Below are 11,067 nucleotides of genomic sequence, written 5' to 3' on the forward strand. Positions count from 1 at the left end.
TGTAAATTAGCCCATTGATTACCCTGGTTCAATAATTGTTGCCTTATATCTTTCAGTTTTGTTCAATTGAAGATAATAAACAGACACAAGTTTTAATAATACACAAATAATAATTTTCTCTACTCTAGAGAAAAAAATTCTCTACTTGAAATAATTTAATTGTTCAACATTTCAATCTTAGCTTCATTTTTTACAGTAGGCCCCAGTTCTAATTATGTGGGCAAATATATTTTCCTTATTTTTTCTGTTTCTACCAGCAGACTCTGTTTCTTCATACCCATAGAACTAGGAAGATGCAAACAGATACAAATTTAATTCTATATGTTTTGAGTTGGGAAAATTTCCCCAAATTCATGTAAATCTTCAGAAATGTTTATAAAGGACTTGGCAATTACAAACAAAAATCATGGATGGTATGAGACATACCCTTTCAGATGATTGATGGAGAGAAAATGACACAAGCAGTAGCACACTACTACAACACCAGCTCCATCCTTATATATGATTGTGATATTTCATGCATGCATAGAAGGACCAGAGTTTGTATCACAATTGCAAGAAACTGCTTTTTTCATTTTTACCAAAGCTTGCATCTTGCAGTCACCTCTCAATAGGAAAAATGAAATAGAAACGTATCCATTTCATGGTTAGATTTTTCCCATGTTTTAAAGAACGCTGATGATTAAAAGTTCTCAACAGTTCACTGTGGGTAGTTAACTGAAGATCAAGCCATCCTTTATCCATGTTCCAGGATAACAAAGTCCCTGTGCTCCAGAATCAATAGGTTATGAAAGCTTGAAAGGTGCTGGTCTCCTCTATCCAAGGATAATGTAATTTTTAATTTAATCTTTGAAGCCTTGCATGTTTGTGCTTTTTTTTCTTGAGGGAGGTTTTTAGAACAGCATAATAAAATAGTAGAAGAATTATAATCCACATTTCTTATGCCTCTACTATGTACCACAGAGTTGAAGACTAAATGTGGGAAACAATTAAAAGCCATCTCAGAGAAGTAACTGCTTAAGACAAAAATAGCAGGAAGGCTGGCATTAATTGTATTTTCCCCTCCTTTTTCTGTCACTTTTTTGTTGTTTGTATTGAAAATGCTACTTAACACTTTTTGAAATGTGCTAATGAAGGAGTAAAATAAGAGGGAAACAAATGTGCTGTTCGCATAAAGGAAAGCTGAAATGAGATACAGAGTTAAAAAAAGAAAAGAAATAAGAAATAAAATTCTTAAAACTCAACAAACAAGGCAATATTTTGTCTGGCACTGAAGAGAGTTTAAAGCTGCTCTACAAATGGCAAACCTTTGATCTCTATTCATTGACATCAACATGGCTCTTAACACCTTAGCCCTAAAGCTGATTAAGGCTAAAACCTTTGCTCAAATTCTATAGTCTGACGGGTGGTGTATAAAAAATCCAAACAAAATACAACCCTTCCCACTATGCAAGAGACATCACACATCACCCACCCACCCACAATACATGAAACCCACATACACACCCACCACCACCATCCCATCACAATACAACATATAACAGAACAATAAGAAAGGAAAAAGAGAGCAGGAACTATGGCAAGCCCAATGTGCAGCTCCCTCACCTCAAGTTCAGTCAACAGCCAGGAATGTTTACAAAGGAAAATATCCTCAATCTCATCCAAACAAAATGTTTCAGGGACCAGAGGGCACATGGATGATATACTCCAATTATTTACAGTCCATGGTCAGGCTGATGATATTTTCCTGGGAAGCAAAGAAATTGGTCCCCCCCCCCCATTTTTGCATTGGAATCACAACATCAAACTTACCTGATTAATATGGTTTTAAATAAATGCCAGTTTTTCATACTACTAAGATTTCAATCAATTCCATTTGTACACATTATGGGAAACACCATTAAATGCTACTCATGTGAGGTTTCAGAATATGTGACTAATTCAAAACTTAAGATCTGTTTCATCGTCAGTTATAATTTGTGTAGAGAAAAAAAATCTTCAGATTTTGAAGAGAGAAATTCAGCTTCAAAGACCTAAGTTCTGATAGGGACAAGATAGTTTTATTGTCATAAAATCATGTTGTCCTTTACTCTTAAACCAAAGTCTTGCTGGATGTGGCAGTTTTTAAGTTATTGGCCAAACATTTGAAAACCAGGACTATTGCTGTTGAAAAGTAAGGAAACCTATCATTCTGTTTTAAATTATTTGAGTTTTTGGCATCTTATTTTGAGTAAATTGTGTGATGGCCTATAGATTCTTACATTATAAAGTGACTTGGGCAGAGAGGGTCTGAGAAAGAAAGTTTTAGAAAAATGAAAATTGTAGCTGCAATTGTGCAATCAAATCCCCACTCCTTTTTTATATGTAACTTGTATAGAAAGAGTTTTAATCATAAACCCACTACTGCATTCTAAACCTTTTTGATTCTCCCATACTGTGGATAGTTATGGTGATGCAAATGCCATTTTCTTGGGTATGATTTAACTAACTCAGTGTAAATTATCTAAGCAGTCAATCATGTAGAAAAGGGACAAATTTGGGAGATTTTCTTTAAGAATATTAATGTTAAAAATTCCATGATAAAAACTGATAACTGATATAACTGATAAAACTTCCAGAGAAGAAAAAGATTTTATTCCATGAAGATAAGCTGGAAGAAGTGACTTAAACCCAATAAGTTAATTGGAATTAGGATGGATCTGTTTGATATGTATAACTGAAAGAATGGCTTAATCCAAATTTTGAAATGTAATTTATATACACATACAAACACACACAGAGAGATTTCTTAAGGTAGGCAAATGTTATTGAAAATGTTTTTGAGAGTATTTGTATTAAGAGAAATTTAAAGAAAATTATGTACCAGTTTAAAGAAAAAATTTGTGTTAAAAAGGATGTTTATAAGAGTTTGGAAGAAGGGATATAAATGTAATACTGAAGTTTAAAGCTTGTATGTCAAGAAGTCAGGGAAAAAGATGCATTAGAAAGTTTTGACTTTTTAGTATTGAAAAAAAGGATGAAAAAAGAGTGGGGTGTTTTTCAGTAGGGTCAAAGAATTTGAAAGGATACTATGAATCTTGTTCATAAAAATCATGAGAGTTTACAGAGATTACTAGGTGCCTATAAGAAATATATACTATTTCCGTAGCAAGAAAAATAAAGAAAGAATGGTTAAATTGATTATTTTATTCAAAGTGGAAAGTATTTTTTTCATTTGGATATCACTTTCGTGCTTGTGATTAAAAAATGAAACTTTGACTTTGGTTTTGTTGATCAGAAAGATTTTTCATTATAGAAATGGCTAGTTATAATGTGTAAAAGCAAAAAGTTGAGATTGGAATGTTTGTATCTTGTACTGTGCTAAGTAGAGTTGAAGTCAATGTCCCCCCTCCCTTGGATCTCACACCCCCTTTTTCTTGTTCCTTTTCCTTCCTTAATTTCCTATTTCTATTTGTTTTTCTTTGTATTTTATATAATAAAAACTTTTTTTTAAAGGAAAGGGCTACTTTCACCAAGATAAAACCCAGAAATGCAGGGGAAGAAACAATTACATAGAACATAAAAATTTTATTCTGAAATGATCTCTGGCCACAACAATGAATGTAACAAATATTCACTAAAACAGTCTTAACTCCTGTCATCAGCTGTACAATACAGAAGTATCATAAAACTGGTCACAAGAATTTGGATTTAAAAAACTCCTACAACATATTTAATGTGAAGTGGCTGTGACAGCAGCAGCATCTCACATAAAAATTTACATACATATATACACAATACACATTCAATCATTTTTCACATGTTTTCAGTACACAAGAGTTGCAGCATACCAGTCACATGTCTAAGTTGTTGCTCATTTTAAAGAAATTGGAAAAAAGCAGCTATTGGACTGTGAATACATCTTTTTCATATTTTGTAGCACGGATGTAAATATCCCTAGAAACAAAATAATTCACAAATATTTTTTTAAATCTTACTCATAGCTTATCCAGTTGATAATGCTCAATTTTCATCATCTTAAACCCTTTTTTATGACATAATGTTTAACAGCTACTTCTGTTTGGGGAAAAAATCCTTAGGAAAAATAGATGGATTCAAAGAATTCTGACATGTATTTAAAGAATCTAATAATCCAGTTTGTTGCTACTTGAATAGACATAATTCCTTTGAGCTCTGTCACTGTCCAGTCCCGATGGATTTTCATGGCACCTGCTTCTGGTTTTCCCCAAGAATCATTCTAATCAACAGAGACTACATGACAATAGCCATGAAGTGCTTTTAAAAAATAATCGCTAAAAAAATTCTTCAGGGGTTCTTTCTGACTCCCTGACTAACCACAAAGTAGAAGTGGCATTAAATGCCTTGCACCCAAGTTGTAAAAATCCCCAGCCACATTTAGTGAAGCCAGACATATAGAAAAAGGAATGCACTTTGGTTCATACCAAATGCCCTGGGATTAATTCTCACTATAAAATTAAACAGTTTGAGGTAATTTTCTCTTTATATAAATACAGTTGACTCTGTCTAGTGCTGTTATAATAGCCAACACAATATTGTTCTTTTAAAAATTTAATCAGATCTTATGATTTCAGCTAAGTAATATGTAACACCCTATTTAACCCCTGAATAAAAATGAAAATCCTTGCAACAGAGAAGTCTGTTCCCTACTAAGTAGTATGATCGCCTTATGATATACATTAAGGCCTTGAAAATAGCAGGCAAAATGAACCAGAAACCTTTCCAATTTCTGTCCAGTTCATATGTTGGGCAGTTAGAAAACCCAAGTGGTCTTCTAAAGCAATCATTAATTTATAATGGTATTCCCAGAGGAGGTTTCTAGTGAATTATGCTCATAGAGACATATTAAAAAGAATTGTAGAACTTCAAAAATAGATTTCAATCATACTACATAGTACAGTTTTCAAAGGGTTAAAGAGACAAAGTTGAATACTCCATCACATGGCATTGTTTATAACAAAAGGCACATTGTTAATATCAAGGGCACAACTGTATCCTTCATGGTTCTTTTGCACATCTGTTGCCCCCTGATTATTCCAACACATTGACAATGCAAATTATCCAACCCTTTCATGTGCAAGAACTAAGTAAAATGAGACTGTAGCCAAAGACATTAAATGTCTGTGTCATTACTAAATCTGCAAAGATGCTCTGAATTTCCAGACAATTGTAACATTTTACACTGAACAAAATTTCCAACCAATGCACCCAAATTAAATCCCTTAGAAACAAAATCATATCAAAGCAAGAGGCAACTTCTTTCTACTTTATTTCCTTTCCCCAGTTAAAAATAATGGTACACAAAAAAAATCATGTAAGTCATTGAAAATGGCAGCCTCTAGTTGCTTAACTTCCTCCGCCCCCTAAATGATTCTGCACATGGTATTGTGGTCAAAAAGTTTCCGGCAGAACTGTGAACATGGTCAATCATAAATGCAATATTGGCATTCTAAATCTCATGTATTTGTCAGAGATTAAACTTGTGGATTTAACTCATGAATGACTCATAAAAATTACGAACAATTTCTATGAAATTTGTTAACATCTTCAAATTCAGGTAAAAATGTAATAATTACAACCATTTATTTAGCCTGGTGATTAAGATTTTTTTCCCGATTATTGGGAGAAAAATAGAGCTTTACCATTTTACACAGAGATGTATTCCTATGCTGATGAAACCTTCATCAGGCTAGAAATCTTTCCATTAATTTCAGGATGTAGTTTTCTATGTTTAAGATTTTCATTTGGGAACTGCCTTGTCTTTTAAGTAAATGGGAAAGTACAAATGCAAGAACTCAATCTCAGTTTTTATGGGTCAGTTGAGATTACTATTAGAGTCACAGATTGCAATTAATTCTATGATAGATCATGAATTATCCTATTTCACGTTTACTAATATACACGCATTGCATAGCCACACACTCTAGAAGCTGCATTTACACAAAATCGAGGTCAAATGTTAGGTGATTATTGAAGTTGTTAAAGATGACTAGACTTTCTAGCCAAAATTACTAATAGTGAGAAAAGGGCCTCTTTAAGTTCTCCTCCCCCAATAGGGTATATTTTTGGCAAACAGGTTTTTGTTTATTTCCTGAGAATTCTTTATTTTTCATTTATGCCAATTTTCAAAACATAAAAGTTCAGTAAAATATGTTGCTTCTGTTTCTTTGTTTTGAATGAAAAATCTGCATAAAAAGAAAATAAACTGACCGGAAACTTTTTGACTGCCTGGGGAACATGCTTTAAGTACTTAAACATTTTTACAACTATTATAATAAGATTTGTGCATAATAACAAATTATAAGTTTTACTGAAGTTTTCAGCACTCTAATGAAAGTTGTCACCATGCTAGCATCGGCAGTCCTTTCAACTCTCTTCAAATATTATCAATCTGTATGTAACATCCATTTTAGCAACATTTGTTTCCTTTGAAAAAATATATTGAAAAGGACACATTTTCTGAACATTCTATTCCTCCCAACCTGAAAATCTCAATCTGGTAGTCATTTTCCCCATATTGAATTGTTGAGTAAAATGTTACACTGGTCAAAACCTGGGGAAGGAGAATAAGAGTTCCTACCACTAGAATGGACCATTCAGAAATTCTGTAGAGTTGCTGTGCTTCAAGTGAAAAGACCAGCTTTTTTGTGATTAATCATATACCACAGCTGAGCCAGTAATAAATCATCCTAGCTCTTGGACAGCAGAAATGGTGAGATTTCACATTCTGAAGACTATTGGACTATCTCAGTGATTCTGCAAATTGTCACTGATATACCATTCTCCTTCCCATCTTCCATTCCTTTTATTTATTTATTCAATGTTAGTATTGTATGTGTTTTCCTGTTTTTAATTTTTTAATTAGTAAATAGGTAATGGCTAAAAAAATATTAGAAGACAGGATAAGTGAAAGTCTATGGGCTTCTTTTAGTCATTCATCTGTCTTCTTCCATCTCACCTTTCTTAATAGTTTGACTTTGGCAACAGAGCATCCACCATTATAAAGGATTTTAAATCTACTTCAGCCCAACAAAGGAAAATTTCAGCTTTATCTGCCACTTGTAAAATTCATATTCCATAAAACTCCTGGATTATTGGGCAACAGATTGTGTTAAGATTTCCATTCCCCTTATAGTTTTCTATTAAGATGATTCCAATTGAAAGTCTCCAATGCTCCATTATGAAAACGTACAAATTTACAGTTTGAAAGGCAGCCTGAGAAAATCCTTTTGCTCAGGATGCATATGTAGTTGTACATATGAAGATGAGCAAAAGAAAAGAATGTATTCAACAAGAATTTATTTCTATCAATGTATTTTACTTTAATTGTGAAATTGGGTATTTTATACTGAATTAAATAAATAAATTTAATAAAAACACAGTTGCTATAAGTAGTTTTATACTACATTCTAATATATTCATTTATTTTTCTTGTCTGAGACATTTTTTGGAATGTGGCCTTTGATGTTCTACTCATAACCCAAGGTTGCCCATGAAAGCCTGTATCTTGCTCTCTATAAAATCTAATATTATCTATACTAATATTAATAGAATATAAAGAACATCTTGGCATTTTGTAAATTGCATTTTGATTTTTTCTCCATGTAAACCTTTTAAATAGAGTAAATATGTAAATCAGATATTACTTTCATTTTTAAGGTTCTTTCACTTTTTCATTTGCTCTAGAAACATAAAGACATAACATCTTTTTTTTACCGTTCAGCAGTTAGAAATTTTGAAAAACTGAAGGAATAATTTTAAGATAACAGAGGCATTTTCATTAATGAATGTCTCATGTGTCATCTTCATTAAGCAATTACTAAGTCCAGATTCTGATGACATAGCTACATAATACAATTTTACAGGAAACAATGAGATGGAATGGGTGTTTCCAGTAACATAACCCTTGAAATGTTGAAGTAATACACCACGGTACACATTGGAAGGAAGTTGTCCCATTTCCCCAGCGTATGGAATTTTGCACATATGCCTGTAAGAGACAGCTTTGCTCCTGACAATATTCCCAAAATAAAGGCAACAGAATAGTTTCAATTGCAAATGGTAGGAGGAAAGTAAGAACGAACAAAATATGAATGTTGTGCTTTTGCATTTTTAAAGTCTAGCATCAACTGCTTGATTTTGCATATGGAAATAACTTAAAATATTTGACCAGTGTGTTCTCTCCATCCTTTCCTCACTTACCATTTAAAATAGGTTTGTGGGAAAATGGTTTTTGTTTTCACAGTGAAAATGTATGAATTCTGGGAACACACAAATACAGAATGCATTAATTGGACTGTATTAGTTGTAAACCAAGTCCAGGATTAGTGTTGTAGGTGAATAATATAATGAACACAGACCAAAACATGGTACGTTAGTTCAGTCTTGGCAAGATATAATCCAGTTGGTCTACATTGCTTCTGAAACAAAAATCAATGTTGCCTCTCCATCCCTTCATATCTGAACTTCAGTTTTAAGTATGGAACAGGATAAAATTAAATATAGATATAGGTCAACACAAGATTTTAATTTACAGTGGCTAATCAACCTTGTACTTTATTTGATGCAGCTCAGTATTCATAGCCTTAAGAAAAGAACTGCTTCATTTAATTTTGAGTCTTGCAGTTATATAGTGGGAGAGGAAGGAAAGCTTTTGTCAAAGCAGCTTTGTTGCTTGTATCAGCAGATCAAAAAGCTGGGAGGAAGGGACAGAAGAGCAGCAATGCTACTTGGCTATCAAGCTGCTTAGCTTGACAGTTGGCTTAGAATCACATTCAAAAACTCTCTGAATTTATTTCCCCAGTACAGGATACTTTTCTTTTCTTTAAAAAATTGGAAGTTTGAGGAACATTGAAGTTGTTTCCATGATATATTTTCAGTGTTGGAATGAGTGAAATTAAGACAAGGTTTATGGTTTTATGCATTCATGTTATATTAATCTGTATGTCTAAATGAATTTTGGATAAAAGATAGATCACTTATGCCCAGGCTAAGCTCTCGGCTATGCCCTGGCCTACAGCTCCTACAGTTCTTAGTCTGCATAACCAGTGACACCTCCAAAGGGATAGCTTGAGAATCACAAGGCTGCTGCAGACATATGTATCGTTCCTACAGCTAGAGCAAGAACAAGCTGGGCAGTGCCTATAAGTCATCAACATGCCCAGATTCATTCTTTGGTGCGCAGAAGTTCTGTGTCTCCCCTAATTATATTTTCTAAAATGTGTGTAGGTGTGTAGGTGTGTGTATACACACACACAAACACATGTAGATGTATGTATGAAAGACACTACTATTCTGCAAAGTGGGGTTTTTTGAGACATCAGAATTTACAAGAATGTGTCTCAGTTTTTATAGTCCCATAGATGTTTATTTTTTGTAAAACAAAAATGTGCAGGGAATTGAAATTCTGTGCTTAGTTTGTGATCGGGTCATCCATGCAGGGGAAGGAGAAGGCAAGGCAAAGTTTTTGAGGGACTGGGGGATAGATAAACTTATCTCCCTCTAAGTTCAACTTTTCATGTACATTGAAGCTTTATGGCTACCCAGAATCACATTTGGCTGCTGTGTTCTCGCAATTTGCAATTTTGCAATTTAATGAGCTTATATGCCGCCCAATCCCGGAGGACTCCGGGCGGCTTACAAATATGAAATAAAATAAAATAACACATAGGGGAAAGAAACATACACAGTTTAAAAAACACACAACATACATTTGGCTTAACTGGGGGTTGGACCTGATTTAAAAAATCAGCAACCCCAGGCCTGTTTTTGGTGGCTTTTTGGAAGGCCACGAGAGTGGGAAGGGTCCAGATCTCTGCTGGTAGATCGTTCCACAGAGCCAGAGCAGCTACAGAGAAGGCTCTCCCCCGAGTGGTCGTCAGCCAGCATTGTCCGGTCGACGGCACCTGGAAGAGGCCTAGCCTGTGAGTTCTTATCGGACGTTGGGAGGTGTGTAGCAGGAGGCGGTCTCTCAGATATCCAGGTCCAATGCCATGTAGGGCTTTAAAGGTAATCACCAGCACTTTGTAGCGCGTCCGGAGACCAATGGGCAGCCAGTGCAGCCCACGGAGGATAGGTGTAACATGGGTGTACTGAGGTACACCCGATATCACTCGCGCGGCTGCATTCTGGACTAACTGTAGTCTCCGAACACTCTTCAAGGGCAGCCCCATGTAGAGTGCGTTGCAGTAATCGAGCCTTGAGGTGACGAGGGCATGAGTGACCATTTGAAGTGCCTCCCGGTCCAGATAGGGCGAACCTGGGCAAAAGCCCCCCTGGTCACAGCCGACAAATGGTGTTCTAATGTCAGCTGCGGATCCAGAAGGACACCCAAATTGCAGGCTCTCTCTGAGGGGTGCAAACTTTCACCCCCCCAGGCTAATAGATGGAGAGTCTGGACTGTCCTTGGGAGGAAACATCAATAGCCACTCGGTCTTGTCTGGATTGAGTGCCAGAGAAATGCAAGAAATGTCCTCCCATTCTTCCTATTTGTCACCACCCACGTGGGTGCTCTCTTTCGTCTATGGTGCCAATTGTGACTCAAACACCTTGCCAAGGTTTTTGTGTTTGCCTATTCAGGAATAAATGTAAAGGTTCCCCTTACACATATGTATTAGTAGTTCCCGACTCTAGGGGACGGTGCTCATCTCCATTTCAAAGCCAAAGAGTCAGCGCTGTCCAAAGACATCTCTGTGGTCATGTGGCCGGCATGACTAAACACCGAAGGAACACGAAACACTGTTACTTTACCACCAAAGGTGGTTCCTATTTTTCTACTTGCATTTTCATATGCTTTCAAACTGCTAGGTTGGCAGAAGCTGGGACAAGTAACGGGAGCTTACTCCGTTACACAGTGCTAGGGATTCGAACTGCTGAACTGCTGACCTTTCTTAGCCATCTTTAAGTGGGTAAGCCGCTGAGCTTGTCGATCAGAAGGTCAGCAGTTCAGTGGTTTTAATCCCTAGCGCCGCATAACGGAGTAAGCTCCTGCTACTTGTCCCAGCTTCTGCCAACCTAGCAGTTGGAAAGCATGGAAAAATGCAAGTAGAA

This window comes from Thamnophis sirtalis, unplaced genomic scaffold (genome assembly GCF_051295495.1).
Source record: "Thamnophis sirtalis isolate CommonGarterSnake01/CBP01778 unplaced genomic scaffold, rThaSir2_p1.2 scaffold_9, whole genome shotgun sequence".
NCBI classification, from domain to species: domain Eukaryota; kingdom Metazoa; phylum Chordata; class Lepidosauria; order Squamata; family Natricidae; genus Thamnophis; species Thamnophis sirtalis.